Genomic DNA, 18402 nt, shown 5'->3' on the forward strand with positions numbered 1-18402 from the left:
CAGTGGATATTGAAGGATCAAGCGTGCTGGTAGATTTTGAAGTGATAGAGGTTGTTGATGACAACAATCCCTACCCCATTTTATTAGGGATAGATTGGGTCACTGATATGAATGGGGTGATAAATCTAAAGAAGTGTAAGATGATTTTTGAGAAAAAAGTCTCTGCGCATAGGTATACCTTTGGACCGTGCAGAAGGACTGCGCTACACAAAGCCAATGTGCGACTATGAAAACGACGACAACTTGTACTGCATCTATAAGATAACCGCATGAGAGCAAGACTAGGTAAATCCAACTGCGGATGGACAAATCTCATGGGAGCTCAAAAGCTCTTACACATTGAATTCTTATGAGGAGATAGAACGATGGCAGAACTAGTTACACGAGGTAACCACGCTGAACTGTAACATGATGACGATATCACTGCGCTGCATATCAATGGAGGTAAGGGATCTGCCTACGTATGATGGGTTAAGTAAGGTAGATGACTTCCTTAATAGATTTGAAAGCGAGGTTTTGGAGAAGCAACGCTTCGAAGCTTTGAAATGGGTACTGCGCGCTACACCCGCGAGGTGGTGGGGTACGCACCAAGGAAGCTTCGGTGACTAGCGCGAATGCAGGAGAATGATGTGCATACAGTTTGGGAAGCCTCAAATGCGATTAACCGATGATATTTCCAAATGAAATGGTCTGCGCGCCCACCTATCTAGATGGATACATGCATATGGTATGAAACCTGTGCGGATGCACATAGTCTTCGCATGAGGAGACACGGTCAGTAAGCAGGTGCAGGTAGGGCAATGGCACAAACGACCCCTTCGGTTGGAACCACAGAGTATAGAAAGACCAAGTGCATAGAAGGGTATCCGCGCAGAAGCCTTTAACGAAGCATGCAAATCACTGAACAAGGTCCACAATGCACAACAGACTGACTGGGAGTTGTGCGTACCAATGATTTTGTGGGCTTATAGGACTACGTGCAAGAAACTGACGGTGCAGGCGCCTCCAAGGCTGGAGGATGGAGTGAATGCTGTAATCCCCATAAAGTATAACATGCCTAGTCTGCGCATAGCAGCACCAACATATATGACAGTTTGCAGAACCTTGGAAGAAGGGGTAGTGCAGCTGAATGAAGCAGAACGCTTGGGAATTGAGGAAGAAATCCGACAGGGTGATCTTAGGCTCTAAGAAGTTAGGAAAGAAAGGGTGCGATTAAGGGATAAAAGTGCTCTGGTGGAAGCAGAAGTCAACAAGATTGAGGAAGAAATAAAGGAAGATTTTCTCAATATAGAACACAAGATGATAAAACAAGGTGTGCACGATCACGTTGATAAATTTGGAGACTATTGCTGTGAATTGATCATCCTGATGCCTTGGATTGAACCACATATTACTAAATGGATCAAACATGGTGGCGCACTACCGTTGATAAAGTGTGTGACGCAACCAGTAACAATAAAAGGTGGGTATTTTTAAGGAAAAGTGATGGATGACCTGATGAAACCCTATACAAGTGGTGTGGCCACCTGACTAGCCATGGGAAGTACAGTCTTAGCGCCTCAGGCAGTTGAAAGGATGCGTGGGATTGTAAACTACTTTGCGCAAGAGCTGTGCGATGTTGGAATTATGCGTAGGAGTAAAGTGTCACAAGGTCTGTGACCGCGCAAGGGGGGTTGCGCTGCCGCGCGAGTTGGCCGGAAAGTGACTGTTGGAGTCACTATTCATGATGTGATGCTCAACTTGAGACCAAATGGAGTGGGCGATAGGCATTTAAGATGTGCTTTATGGGCAAGATATGGGAAAGTTTGCCGCCAAGGGAGCATTAATGAATTGGATTTGGGGGGGATGGTCGAATTCAAATTCAAAAGACGCTATAAATTACAACGGGATGCCCAACAAACAACACTTGGTCATTTGTGAATTAAGCTGTCATATGCCCCGCGTATTCTGAGCTGAGACTTGTTTGCCCTATGTGGAGCATTGATTGAGCCCCTGAGTACACGATAATATTTCTGGACCAACAAGATGGCAGCGTCACTATAGGTTTTAACCCCTTACAGAAATTACCTGCATATGAATTCTAAAACACACAGAAAATAAACAATGCGAGAGCATAACACACATATACACAAAGATTTTCCCCTGGATCCCAAAACCGAGACTACCAGCTTGATTTTTCATTATATTCCTTTCAATGTTACAATACATATTTATACATGCCGAAGCATCCAATACCATGGACCGAAAAACCATCGCGTCCAATACCATGGACTGAAAACCATCGCGTCCAAAAAACATGTGCAAAAATCATGCACATAACCATAGGTGGGTCTGCCCAACCTAACATAGGGTCCAAAACCAAAATCCCATAAAGTGGGGTTACAGGTGCCCTTCAAACCCCTTGTTAACTATGTGGAAAGAATATAACACAACCCAACATTCTCCCTCTTATTGTTTTCTTTCCACAGGGGGCCACAAGAGAGCTTAGTCATTTTCCCAGCCCTGAAATGCCCATTGTCTCTCTACACCAAGAGAACTTCTCAGAGCTCACAGATTTTGTCAATGCATCTGCAGTATTCTTCAAGGTGTCCACCTTTACCAGCAACACCTTTTTATCTTCTATCATATCCCTCACAAAGTGATACTGAACATCAATGTGCTTTGTCTTTGAATGATATGTAGGGTTCTTTGCCAAGAAAATTGCACTTTGGTTGTCATAGTCTATCCTTATAGCTTGTACTAATCCCATACTTGAACAGAATCTCTGCAACCAAACTGCTTCCTTGCTTGCATGAGTGGTTGCCATGTATTCTGCCTCTGTAGTTGATAGTGCCACTATAGATTGTTTCTTACTCATCCAACTGACTGCACCTCCAAATAGGTTAAACACATACCCACTTGTAGATCTTCTCTAATCCAGATCTCCAACCCAGTCTGCATCAACAAAGCCGCGAATATCCAACACTTTGTCCAATCCTGGTCTTCCTTGGTATCACAGACCATAATCACTAGTGCCACGCAAATACTTGAAAACCTATTTCACTGCTGTCCAATGCTCCTTTCCTGGTTTTGACATAAACCTGCTCAATACTCTCACTGCATGTGCAATGTATGGTCTAGTAAAGACCATTGCATACATCACGCTATCGACTACACTTTCATATGGAACATGGGACATGTCCTCTTCCTCTTCTTGTGCCTTGGGACATTGTTCAGTAGATAACCTCACACCTACAGGAATAGGAACCTTCACCAGTTTACCATCCTGCATATTAAACCTCTGCAGTATTGTCTCGACATACTTCCTCTAGTTTAACCATAGCTTCCTCTTTGCCCGATCTCTTTTAATTTCCATGTCCAAAATATAGTTTGCAGCACCAAGATCTTTCATGTCGAATTTGGAGGACAATTGGGTCTTCAAATCCTGGATAATTTCTTTTTCATTTCCAACCAGCAACATATCATCCACATACAAGACCAGATAAATAACACAGTCACCAATTAATTTAAAATACACACAGTGAACTGCTTTGCTTCTAGTGAAGCTAAGTCCTCGTATAAATGTATCAAATTTCTGATACCACATCCTTGGTGACTGTTTTAAGCCATATAGAGACTTCTTTAACTTGCATACTAGTTCTTTCTTACCCTTTGTTGCAAAGCCTTTAGGTTGCTTCATGTAGATTTCCTCTTCTAGATCCCCATGAAGAAATGATGTCTTCACTTCCATCTTTTTTACCTCAAAATCAAAAGCAGCAACAACATATAAAAGATATCTAATAGAAGTTACGTTGGCATCAGGAGAAAAAATATCACCAAAATCAATTCCCGACACCTAGGAATAACCTTTTGTTACCAACTAAGCTTTGTATTTCTCCACTTTTCCTTCTGCGTTTGTCTTCTTTTTGAACACCCATTTGCTGCCAATGGGTTTCCTTCCAGCCTGCAACTCCACCAGATCCCAAGCCTCATTTTTTTGCAAAGATGTCATTTCATCAACCATGGCCTCTTTCCAGAGTTCCTCTGAATCTACTACTTCCTTCATAGTTCTAGGATCATCGTCAGTAATATTTAAAGCAAAATTTGAACAGAAAGCAGATGGAATATACCTTTCAGGTTGCCTTCTTTCTTGAACTGATCTTCTCATAGCCGGAGTTTATGGCTCTTCATATGCTAATTCCTCCTCTACTGTAGAGTCTGATTCTTCCTCCTTTAGCTCAAACTCTATCTTCTCAGGTTCCTTTCGTTGGACTTCATGTTTAATAACATTTTTCACCTCTCTGAACACCACATCTCGGCTGTACACAATCTTCTGTGTGATTTGGTTCCAAAGCTTATAACCCTTTAAACCATCCTTATACCCAATGAAGATTCACTTTTCAGATTTACTATCCAACTTGGTTCATTTCTCCTTTGGAACATGTACATATGCATCACATCCAAATACCCTCAGATGTGAAAGAGAGGGTTTCATACCAGTCCATACCTCTTGTGGAGTATTATCCTCCAATGTTGATGAAGGTGACCTGTTGACCAGGTAACGTGCAGTATCCACCACCTTTTCCAAGAATTCCTATCCTAACCTGGCACCACTGAGCATGCTTCTTGCCCTTTCCATCAACGTCTTATTCACACTCTCTGCAAATCCATTTTGCTGAGGTGTATATGGAGTAGTCTTCTATCGTGCTATACCACACTTCTTACAAAATTCTTCAAATTCCTTACTGCAAAACTTTCCACCGTGTCCTCAACACCTTTATCTTCTTCTCTGTCTGGTTTTCCATCAGAGCCTTAAATTCTTTAAACCTGTCAAAGACTTCAGATTTCTTCTTAAGGAAATATATCCATGTATTCCTTGAGAAGTCATCTATAAATGATACATAGTACATAGACTTACCTAGTGATCACAGGTCCAAACACATCACTGTGCACAAGTTCTAATATCTGCTTCTCCCTCTTACTACCAGAGGGGAAACTCACCCAATTCTGCTTCCCATATACACAATTTTCACAGAAATCAAAATCCAGAGAACTATTACTCATACCTTCTACCATACCTTTACCATGAAGTATCCGAAGGCCCTTTTCTCCAATATGTCCAAGCCTTTGATGCCACAACATGGTCTTCTCTCCAGAGAGCACTAGATTTTCTACTCCACTTTCAAGAACCACAGAACTATTGCACCCATCAATAACAATGCTACCTTGCAGCTTGTACAGAGTTCCAATCCAAACTCCCTGCATCAATACTAGTGCTCCCTGAACAATCTTGCAGGTATCATTCTCGAACACAGTTTTTACATCTGCATCATCCAACTTGCTAACAGAAATAAGATTTTTGGCTAATGCAGGAATATGTAAAACACCTGGAAGTGTTCTAACCCTTCCACCTTGCAACTTCAACTTTACTTTTTTGCGACAAACAATTCTAGCCTTCCTGTCATCCCCCAAGAAGACATCACCACCATCATATTTCTCATACTCACAGAACCACTCTCTATGGGGAGTGAAGTGAAAGGATTCACCTGAGTCAATCAACTATGCCTCATGGTCTACATGTGTACTTGAAGAAGCCAAGTACATATCCCCACCTTCATCTGAGGTGGTTTTCAACTCTACAGAAGGAGCCTCATTAGATCCCTTTTCTTTGTCAGGAGCTTTAGATTTACAGTCCCTTTTGTAGTGCCCTCCCTTTCCACATTTCCAGCACACCACCTTTACAGGTTTTCCTAGAGATTTAGATCTCCCTTTAGATTTAGATCTCCCACTCGATGACTTATTTTTGTTTCTGTTCTAGGTCCACCCTCGTATAGACAAGGCATCACCCATTTGGCTCTCCATATTTTTCCGTCTCATCTCCTCCGTCAACAAGGATGAGATTATTTCATCAAAATGCAAGGCAGTTGCATTGCTACCTATTGCAATAACCAGACTATCCCATGAATCTGGTAGAGAACACAACAAACTGATGCACTTATCTTCATCTAAAATTTTAATATCAACAGATGCTAACTAACTTACCACAATATTAAATTCATTCATATGCTCTATCACCGAGTCTCCATCTTTCATCCTCAGGTTATACAACTTTTTCCATAGGAACAGTTTATTCACTAGAGACTTAGATTGGTACAAAGTCCCTAACTTGTCCCACAAACCCTTCGCCATAGCTTCCCTTGATACATTCAACAATACTGAATCTGAGACACACAATCGTATTGTGCTCTTTTCCTTCCGATCCAACTTCTTCCATTCTTCATTGGACACTCCAATTGGTTTAGTACCCAGATCTACCACGATTCGTTGGTTTTTATCCACCAACAGATCCTCCATCTTGAGTTTCCACAACTCAAAACTCTGACCATTAAATTTCTCCATCTCTATCTTTCCACTGCTCACCATCTTCTTTCACCACCAGAATCGATCTCGTAGATCTCCCACTGAACAGGGTCTACCACAGGCCCAAGCGAAACCCCTCAACAACAAAGGCATCCCCTTGAAGCCAAAACAGCTCTGATACCAAATGTAGGTTTTAACCCCGTACAGAAATTACCTACATACGAATTGTAAAACACATAGAAAATAAACAATGCGAGAGCATAAAACACATATACACAGAGATTTTCCCCTGCATCCCAAAACTGGGACTACGAGCTTGATTTTTCATTATATTCCTTTCAATGTTACAATACATATTTATACATTCCGAAGCATCCAATACCATGGACCGAAAACCATCGTGTCCAATACCATGGACCGAAAACCATCGCATCCAAAAAACATGTGCGAAAATCATGCACAAAACCATAGGTGGGTCCGCCTAACCTAGCATAGGGTCCAAAACCAAAATTTTTTGGGGCACTGCCCCGGACCCCATAAAGTGGGGTTACAGGTGCCCTTCAAACCCCCTGTTAACTACGTGAAAAGAATATAACACAACCCAACATTCACAAGAAGTTAGGGAAATTGCAGAGATGACCGCTGAAAAGGCCGCGTAGGCCCTGACTATGAGGGATGCCCCTGAAGGCACCGGGATTGTGGAAAAAGTCCTTAAATCACCGTGCATTCCAAGGTCAAAGAAAGATAAACAATTGATGATTCCTGTACATGTGTCCCCTCGAAACCTGCTTCGCACAAGGTTACGATGGAAGAGAAAGGGAAAGCATTTAAATTGGAAACTGACGAGGAGGAGGAAGACCTGGAGGACCTAATAATTGAAGAATATGAGGATGAAGGCATGGAGGAAGAAACTAAGCCTACACACCCTCCAACAAAGCTGCCTGTGTTGTAAACGCAACAAGATGATGGATCTTAGTGGAAAGGAGTCGCCTTCACTAAGTGGTCCCGCAGGCTATTTTTGGCGCAAAGTCTATTTTTAGACTATGTCTATTTTTAGACATATGGATCATGGTCTATGAGTTGCAGGATGCTATTTATGGATGATTGGTCATGTTGGGAAAAATAGATGGACTTCTATTTTTGGTTCACAGTGGAGTGATCAGAGTCTATATTTAGACTACCAAGCTAAAAATAGAAACAGTTAAATATTATTAGCCCTTAGTAATATTTGGACTCTAAACATTATCTTATTCTCTTGGAGCACTTCAGTTCGAGCTACGGATGTGGCACATGCAGCTGAAAAAAGGAATCACGTGGTTTCTTATGTGTTAGTTGAGCTATTGCATGGAGGACATCAGTTAAAACTCATGCATGTGAGTTATGTGGAGTTGGATGTGGAGTTGATGGAGTTGTGTTCAGTTTGACTTAGTTGAACTATTTGTATTTAGTCTAACTAAAGAATACACTAGTGATGATTTGTGTGAATTTATTGTTAATTAGTTCACTAATTATTAACTCATAAAGAAACTGAAGAATACATCAGTTAACTCAGTGCATGGACAGTTCAACAGAGACAGGTGTTAGAGGTAAGTGAAAGGGTGAGTTGTGACTATCAGTTGTGCATGAGATTTGCACATGCATGGGATTGAGTTATGCCAATGAGGATTGAGCAGTGTGGGCCAATATCTAGGAAATTGTAGCTTGTGCTCACCTGATTTCTCTTGCAGGATTGTGTAGTGGAGGTAGGCAAAGCAGCGGAAGAGATTTGAACCTATGACTTGTTCGGATCTGAGCTAGTTTTGTGTGTAACAGGTGGAGATAGTACTGAGTACTTGTGAGGAGTATTGTACTATGTATTGTTACATGTTCTCAATCATTATAATATGCAGATAGTGTGGGGTTTTTAGCTGTATGCTTTCCCCTGGTTACATATTGTGTTAATGTGTGCATGCGATTGATGTTTCATTGATTTTAATGCTGCTAAATTGATGATCAACGTAGAGAGATTATGTATTGTGCATGTATTCCGCAATAGTGTATAATCGGGATAATCTCTGTGAATAAGTGTCATATTATTCAAAATTTCTACATGGTATCGGAGCTGATTGATTTGTAGAAAAAGTTCTATAGGATATCAAAGCGGGATTGATCATCAGATCTATTATTCAGAAAGTGTTTACATTTTATTTCTTCAGGCAGAGTCTGTAATCGGGCCAGGTAGCTTTTGGATTCATCCTTCTTTTAGAAGGTGAGATATCCAGTGAATGCCCATACAGTCGATCTCTGTACAAGAAATACTTTGTTCTCACGAATTTTAGATCAGAAGCGGTTGAGTTTTGAGCTGGTGGAATGGCGCTCAAGGATAAACTCAGAAACATCAAAGCTGAGAATGGAGATGCCACAGATTGTCTGCAGAAGAAGAAAAATAAGCAAGCTATTGGATCTGCAGCGGGAGAGGCCTTAGCCTCGCAGTTTGAGCTAGATTTTTCACTGATCGCATGCTTGGTATAAAGTGTGATGGGATCGGTATGGTTCTTGGACAGTGGTGCATCTTCTCACATGACAGGAGATCGAGATTTGTTTTCTGATCTGGATGAGAAAGATCTTGGAGTGCACATCAAGATGAGCGATGATGGTAGATACAGTGCGACCGGTATCGGTACCATTTTCTTTGAGAGGGAGTCTAGTAAACCCTTCAGATTGAAGGAAGTGATGCATTTTCCAGGATTGAAGAAGAATCTTATCTCTGTGGCGATGTTAGAAGACAAGGGATATGATGTTGTCTTCAGTGAGGGAAAGGCTTTCCTGCGCACCAAGACAACTGGAGAAACCCGGAAGATAGGGGTTCGAGTTAGGAACCTTTATCAGTTGCATGTAGATGCATGCAAAGCCTTGAGCAGCAAGGCAACTGAATGGAGGGTATATTACCTCTCAACATGCAGAGCCAAAAGAAGTCTCAGACGATTATGGAGGAGCCATGATTGGTGCAGCAGCTTCAAGAGGTTGTGGAGCAGCCACAACAAGGGAAGCTGAGAGGAGATCGAGTAGAGACCTCCAGTAGGGGGAAACTTTGAGCTAGGTTGGCAGAGGGATCACATGCAGCCATACCTCCAGGTAGGAGGTGGGATGATGTGGATTGATTGTCCCAAGGAGGAGGGGCAGGATCCTTGAGGTACCCAACCTCTTGGATGAGACCTTGCTATGGGAGCCCCAATGTGGAGTACCAAGAACTGACTGATTGGGTAGAGACAGATGTGGATGGAGCTGCAAAGAGAGGGGATAGTGTAGGGAATCCCAGGACAACGCATAGCTAGCAGGCTGTAGCAATGTGAGAGGCACAAGTGTTTTACACAATGCTAGGTGGCACAGAGAGGTGTGCAATGGTGCGAGATGCATGGAGATGTTGTAGTATCACATATTTCAGAGAGGGAGCACTTGTCAGCAGCAGGTAGAGCTTCAACATCAGAGTATGTTCCTGGCCCAACAAAGTGGTCAGTTGGGAGTGTTTTTGTTCCAAGTGTTTTTGGAGCAAGTGGATCGGGCAAATGTGTTGCATGCAGAACATTCCAGAGTTGCAGGATAGGGGTTGTAGATAATCCATATCTTGTTGAGAGGGAGTGTTGAAAATGCAACAAGATGATGGATCTTAGTGGAAAGGAGTCGCCTTCACTAAGTGGTCCCACAGGCTATTTTTGGCACAAAGTCTATTTTTAGACTATGTCTATTTTTAGACATATGGATCATGGTCTATGAGTTGCAGGATGTTGTTTATGGATGATTGGTTATATTGGGAAAAATAGATGGACTTCTATTTTTGGTTCACAGCGGAGTGATCAGAGTCTATTTTTAGACTGCCAGGCTAAAAATAGAAACAGTCAAATATTATTAGCCCTTAGTAATATTTGGTCTAAACATTATCTTATTCTCTTGGAGCACTTCAGTTCGAGCTACGGATGTGGCACATGCAGCTGACAAAAGGAATCACGTGGTTTCTTATGTGTTAGTTGAGCTATTGCATGGAGGACTTCAGTTAGAAATCATGCATGTGAGTTATGTGGAGTTGGATGTGGAGTTGATGGAGTTGTGTTCAGTTTGACTTAGTTGAACTAGTTGTATTTAGTCTAACTAAAGAATACACTAGTGATGAGTTGTGTGAATTGATTGTTAATTAATTCACTAATTATGAACTCATAAAGCAACTAAAGAATACATCAGTTAACTTAGTGCATGGACAGTTCAACAGAGACAGGTGTTAGAGGTAAGTGAAAGGGTGAGTTGTGACTATCAGTTGTGCATGAGATTTTCACATGCATGGGATTGAGTTATGCCAATGAGGACTGCGCAGTGTGGGCCAATATCTAAGCAATTGTAGCTTGTGCTCACGTGACTTCTCTTGCAATATTGTGCAGTGGAGGCAGGCAAAGCAGCAGAGGAGATTTGAACCTGTGACTTGTTTGGATCTGAGCTAGTTTTGTGTGTAACAGGTGGAGATAGTACTGAGTACTTGTGAGGAGTATTGTACTATGTATTGTTACATGTTCTCAATCATTATAACATATAGATAGTGTGGGGTTTTCAGCTGTATGTTTTCCCTGGGTTACATACTGTGTTAATGTGTGCATGCGATTGATGTTTCATTGATTTTAATGCTGCTAAATTGATGATCAACATAGAGGAGATTATGTATTGTGCATGTATTCCGCAATAGTGTATAATTGGGATAATCTCTGTGAATAAGTGTCATATTATTCAAAATTTCTACAGCCTACCTATATCCCCCTGTGGAAAGGGAAGGAAAAAGTGCCCAAGGATCTCAACGAGAGCAAGATCTCTCTCCAGACTCCACTCCTCCCGATTGACATCAACTTTGAGGGCACGCACATGGGGTGGGTGCCTAGCTTGAAATTTGAAGATTGGGATCTCGCTAACCACAAGAAATTACCTCATCTACAGACCATGCAGCTCTTGAAGCTCAAATAGAACACCACGACGAGGGTTATCGAATTAGAGCTACGAAAGTGGTTACGCAGAGTAGAAAAGCCAAGGTTATTAAACCTGCTCTGGGTGCCGCATTTCCACTGCGCCCCAATAATGATATTTGTCATCAGGAAACTGCTCTTCCTGGTGCATGGTGGGTGTTTGTGGCTGGAAGAGCCCATCCCCATCATGGACCACTTAATCCATCGCATTACCCAGCTCCCATGCAAAGGAGAGGACCCCGTAGACATCTCGGAGGGGAAGAGCAGTGACTTGGCCATCGCGGAGACCATGAAGAAGAAGTACAAGTTGGAGAAGAAGAAAAGGGGCTATGCCATATCCAACATCAACAAAAAATTAGTTAAAGTGGTGACCCAAATACTGGCGAGTAAAGTTATGCGTAAGTGCCGCTCGGATGAGGTACTCACGCCGGTGGTGGCACTTGTTGAGTAGTACGTGGAGGGGGTCCAGTTTAACTGGTCCGAGTTCCTATGCAAGGAGTTCCTAGAGTTCCTGGAATTGCTAGAGGACAGTCAGTTCCCCACAATTGACAGGGATCTACCGGAGGCCGTAAAGTATGCTTCTCTGTGGGCCACAAAAGACACAAACCAGATTTGTGACAGCAAGATATTCTGGGTGTTCATGGAGATGAACATCAGAATGGGGATTAACCACAAGCCACAGTTATCACCCACTGTCTACAACATCATGCAAAGTTTTGCAGAATTTAAAGCAGACCTCCACAACATATATATCATAGCGCGCAAGGACCTAGCCAAGAAGTGGAGCGAGCTACCCTTCATAGCCATGGATGGCGTAATTTTTGATGTATTGGAGACATGGCCGCCGGAGTAGCGGGCCCCAGACATCGCGATGGTAGAGAAGTTTGCTATGTAGAAGAAGAAAGAGGTGGCCAAACTGCGCATGCCATAGTTGGCAGAGAAGAGAAGGCAGGAAGGCACGACAACAAAAGTGCAGGAGGCATGGGACACTATGCAGGCATCAACAGATCAGAAAATGGTCATAGCAGCAGCATCATAGGAAGCAACCGAGAAGACATGCGAAGGCCAGAAGTTGCATTCTCATGGGCAGCAGAAAGAGATGGAGACATAGGAAGAATAGGGTGGCACGAACCCACAAATAACATCAACTCTATTGAAGCACTAGTGCCCGAGTGAGCAGATGGGGCTGCGCAAGAAAGTCAAGGCATCAAAGTTGTCTATTGACCAGACCACCCTTACTAAGGGTGATCTGCACAACATCGACAAGACGGTGTGTGATGTCACCTTTGAGGTCCTCCAGAACTTCATGCAAAAGAATTAGATTGTGTCGGGGGCCCTCAGAGCGTAGTTGTAGGAGTTGCAGGTGCACATTCTTCAGGCTAGTACCCTTTCGACCAGCCTCGAAATAGGGACAACTGCAGCAAAGCAGATGCTGCACGCTTGGACAACAAATACAATAGTACTGCCAGAAGGGGAACTGGTTACAACAAGTGAGGCCAATAGGCCTACGATTAGTGCATTGAAAGGTATCGGGATCAACATGGTCGCACTCCCGCGGGAGACGCTATATGTTCTACGGGATGTGATTTCTACAGAACTACGGGCTAGGGAGAGTCACGCACTACAAATGCTGAGCGAGCAAAAGATTAACATGGAGTAGTTGATCTTGCAGTGCGACAAAGTGGTGTTGCAGAACAGATAGATGGTATAGGTATTGGAAGAAGCCTGTCAGATGGTCCCTGAGTTGGTCATCCCAACAGATGCACCAGCAAAGGCGCACATCCATAGACTAGTAGCAGGGGTGTGTGAGGCGTGAGAAGAAATGACCAAGGTTTAGCTGGAGCTGAACCTTCAGATAGCCAAGTTACGGTTGAATGTGTAGCCTTCCACCCCTCTAGAGGTAAGAGAACAACGCGCCAACACTATTATATCAAGGATGGAAGAGATCGACAGTGCAGTAAGGGACTACACCAGAATGTTGGAGGAGTCATTTAAGTTCCTCACAAATCTGCAGGAGGATCCTAACATCCAGCACATAGAGACAGAGGCACGTAAACTCCAGCAGCAGTACGACAGTGTCAAAGGGACCACGCAGATAGTGGCCCTCACTCAGAGGCTCGCACAAATGCAATAGGGCAAAGTGCTAAAAGAGTAAGTGGATGTTGCACGACACCGAGAAGCAGTTCTAAAGGTGTGTGTTTAGCCTTGGATTGACGAGGCCTTCACCATTACAACAATAATTGAAGGAAAGCTTGCACAAATGCAGGGGATGCAGAAACAAATCCAGGGAAGCAGTTCCGACACTGTAGTCTCGAAATAGCGGGTATAGGAGATTCAACAGGAAGCCGCTCAATGCACTGCAAACCTCACAACGGTTCGAGTAGAGTTGGAGGGACTCCATGCAAAGATCTCCGCACTAACAAAGTGACTCGAGGGTGAGTCACGATGTTTGTGTTGGGGGCCTGTTGGGAATGGAATCCCCCCCAAGGCATGTTTTGGGGCTTAAAGCCCAAGTTTTGACCAAGTCTATTGTAAAGACTCCGCGATTTGTGGGCATGGAGTGTGAAGTCATAATAGAGTCACAGGGTTGTCCGCCCTTGTTTTTTAATGTAATGTCGGCTTGAAATATCTACCCATGGTCTGCAGACCATGGGATTGTATATATAGAGTGAGGGTCTAAGTGTAGAAAAAGGAGAGGAAGATAGAGGCACGATGAGTCTAAGGAATTTATTGAGTCAAAGTGTAAGTTGTGTCTTTGGGTCATAGAGTAGGAGAAGGCTCTGCAGCTGTGTGCGCAGAGGCCTAGTAGTCTACAGCTGAGTGTGCGGACCCCTGCAGCTGAGTGCATAGGGCAGGTCGAGTCTGTAACCATTGGAAGCACTAATAAAAGAGAAGTTTTATCATCTTTTTGTGCATCTTTTCCTGTTTTATGTAATATTGGGTATAACTTGCAAGTTTACTGTTTATTTGTTGCGCGAACTCATATGAATGTGCTGTATAAATAAATATAACATAAGGCATCCATTTATGCGAAGATAACTAACTAGTGTAAGAATATAACTAAGATTGTGGGTGTGACTTAGGGAAATAGTGCAGAGCACTGCTCCAGTAGCACGGAAGCCCCACAACCTCGGTTAGGGCTACATGAAGGCGAATATATCAGGGCACGATAGCTAGGGAAGTGCGCGAAGTAACCTGCATGCAGGGACTGTCAGTTGGACCGAATCAACCCCTCAAACATCTCAAGGGTGCGGAAACCTGGTTCCAGCACCCCCCCATACTACTTCAGGTGAGACCTTAGTCTGCGCTCCATGAAATGTTCCCGAAAGGGCCAGTAGTACAGGGATTTGTTTGGCTAATTAACTTCGAACCTAGGTTAGGCCCCAACAAGCCAACAATGCGGTTATGAATATGTGTAGTTGATTAACAATTTATTATGTAGGTTGATAGTTGCATGAGGAAATGTGTACAATGGAGTAATGGTTGTGGTCATGCATGTATGATGTTGGTTATAGTTATGCATGAATAGTAGGTCAAACATGCCTTGTGAAGTCATTTTATGCAATTTAGGCCATCTTGGTGCTATTGGATTGTTATGATGCTAATGTGTTGGATGCGATAGAGTAGGTGATGTAGATCATCAAAGTGAAGTTGCAGCATTGAACCTTGAGGCAAGAGCACATCATCATATAGGTATTGTATGTTTGGCATGCAGGTATGTAAGTTAAAGATTGTTATATGAATTAGGGTTATATACATTAGCTTTATGTACATGGCTTTTGATGTTATGGTTGCATACATGATAGATGAAAATTGATTAGCATAGTCATATGCACATGAGACAGATAGTCAAGAATGATGGTAACCTGTGGTTGTATGCATGGATAATGCTTTTTTTATGTTAGATAACTTTATTACTAGGTTATATGTTGTTAATGAGCATGATATATAGCTTATTGTTGTTATATGCTATTAACTTGATGATTAGGGCTATTTCATTGAGATCTTGATGTTGTAATTTGGATTGGTCATATGCGTGATGATTATGTTCATTGCATTAAACATCTTGATGTTATATGTATCATGCTAAATTGGATTAGCCTATGAAGATGGTTATGGTTATGATATTCAAGTATGAATCGACATATTTGTGATATGGTGTTGTACTAATCTAGATTGACTTTGCATATGTGTGAATGATAATTGTGTATGAGTTATGATGTAAACATGTTAGCTAGTGACTATTCTAGATATCATGATCTTATTTATGTTTGAGTTGATATGTTGTGAAGTTATATCATGCTAACTAGATTGATTGTGTAGACAAGATAGCCTCCCCTGAGACACAGTAAGGTATGAGTTTGCTTATGTTGTATATTTGGTGCTTGACTGTTTGATTATGTCATCTAGTTGATTTATTTAACATGGTATGTTGCAAGTTGGTTGAATGTTTGATGAATTGCATAATATGAGTATGTGTTCAAATGATCTTGTTTTAAGATGATTGTACTAATACATATGTGTTGAGATAGTTGATACATACTTGAGTATAGTAGGTTATAGTTGTAGCATTATGTCTAATGACTATGAGTTGACTACGAATTATGATATGATTGTTAGTCTTGGTAAAGATTTATTTCAAATTGATTGATATGATTGTTTTAATATTTGGAACATGTGGTTGACATGTGTGAGAAGTTGCAGCAAACATGATTGTTATTAGCATGACAAGGTAACAATTGATGTGCTTACATAACTAACAGTTGGGTGATGTGACAACACATAGTAAGCCTCGATTGTAGCAAGGTAAAAGGTAAATGAAAGGAATTGGGCAAGAATTTATTTGGCTAGGTTTGGAAACCATAATTCGAAACAAATGAGTGCTTTTCATACAGGGAGCCTTCTTAACCTTGATTTTGTTGACATTATGTGGATATGTGCTAGATTCATGAACATGTACTTGACAGGTATATTATCTATTCTCTAGTTACAGGTGGATGTGTCAAGATAATTGGAGTCCCTTGAGAGATGGTGTTGATGTGTTCAGTTGCAAGGCAACAAGCTTGGGATGAAAAGATGAGGTAAATGATGTATTTTTATGTTTATTTATGCACTAACATTATGTGTTTATGGCATTATAATGCAAGGAGTTGCATGGAAAGAGAGATTTCCATGAATCTTGAGGAAGGATTAGGTTGAGCTTTCCCTTGGAAGCACTGGGAAACATGGGGATTGAGTGATGGTGTATCTTTTTAGTCTTGTGATTTTGGTATTTTGTGGTTGTTACACTTGATTTGAGATTTTGCGTGTGTCGGTGCATAACTATGCCACTTTACTGTGGTGTTGTATTGTTGTTATGGGTTTTCATCATCTTCTTCTTGTTTGTTTCTTAGGTTTCCTTTTATGTGTTGAGTCTTGGGAATTGGTTGGGAAAGAGGAAAGTTAATGGATCTTGGGGAGAGTTTTGTGGTACCCAACAAGTAAGGTAAGACTCAGATGAAGCTCTATGCATGAGTAAGTGTAGTGGAAGGCAAGACTATGACAGTCAGTTGGACTGGTTGGTCCATAGTGGTAAATGAATGGTGGTAGTACAAACATGTGAAAGGTAACTAGAAAAGGTAAATTAAATGGATCTAAGGTGTTGGATTCCTTGGCTATGCTGGGAATGATTGTTCTCAATGTTGTACATGTTGTACACGGATAAAGGAAGTTCTCTTAATCTGACCTTATGTTATCTGGTAATTATCCCATGATCATGATTATACTGATGTTTATATATGTATACATGTATGGATGTATGTTGTTGTCTAATAGGATGATGATTGTTTTATCCTAATGATTATATATGTATGTATGCATGTTGTCACTGTCTGACAGAGTTGTCAAGGATCGTTCTTGTTGAGGAATGATTCCTTACGCAGAAAAATGACATGAAGAGGTTCCTAGTCTTACAAGGAATTAATTAGGTAGAGTAGTCACGAAAAATATACGAGGTCAGTCTCTTGTGGATATGAATTGATATTCTATACTTATATTATGCCTATGTTTATGAAAGGTAATGTGGAAGGATACATCTGCGAAATGAAAGCAATGTAGTCTGCGACATGCTGGGACAAGCATATATAAGACAGTAGGAAGAAGGTTTCTTGGTAGAGACAATGTGCTTGATGTGAGGTACTATTGGGGTGCATATGTTGTATATTTGTATATGTTGCATCTATGATGTTGTGCGCATGTAGTGTTGTGTATACATAGCGTGTGTACATGTTGTTTATGCAATATTATATACAGGATGGCGCATATAGTGTTGTGCGAATATTGCATATGCAGTACTAGGTATAGATGATGCTATGTACATGATGGATATGCGGTGTTGTGTGCATATGGTGCTATGCACATGTTTGATATATAGTGCTGTGTACAGATGATGCTATGTACATGTGGTGTTCTTTGCATGTTGTACATATGGTGCTATGTACATATGGTGTTATGTGCATGATTGTACAAGTGGTGATGTGAGCATGTGGTGCCATGTACATGTTATACATGTGGTGTTGTGTGCATGTGGTGCTGTGTACATGTCGTGCATGTGATGCTATGTACATGTGATGTCATGAACATGTCGTGCACGTGATGCTTTGTACATTTGATATTGTGTACACGTTGTAAAATGGTGCAATGTAAATTTGGCAGTGTGTACGTGTTATGCAGGTGGTGCCATGTACATGCGATGTTGTGCACACATTGTGTAGGTGGTTGTAGTGTACAAGTGGTACATATGGCACTAGTGTAGATGCATGGTGTTGTATGAAGTGTGTAGCTGTATGTGTGTGATGCACACTATGTGTATGTGAACATGGTTGAGGAAAAGGCACAAGGTGTTTTCCTGGTGTGGCAACCGATCCAGAGTGTGTATAGAATAAAAACAATGGCAGAAGCTAAGGATTGATTAAATGATAAGTATCAACATTCTATTTCAATTTTATCATGCATGTGATTTATGATTATGGTATATGATGATTATATGTGATCTATGATTCCGGTTATGATGGTTACATGTGATTTATGATTTTGATGGTTATGT

The sequence above is a fragment of the Pinus tabuliformis genome, chromosome 4_1 (assembly GCF_031772625.1).
Source record: "Pinus tabuliformis cultivar Carrire ecotype Pingquan chromosome 4_1, CPIR1, whole genome shotgun sequence".
NCBI lineage: Eukaryota > Viridiplantae > Streptophyta > Pinopsida > Pinales > Pinaceae > Pinus > Pinus tabuliformis.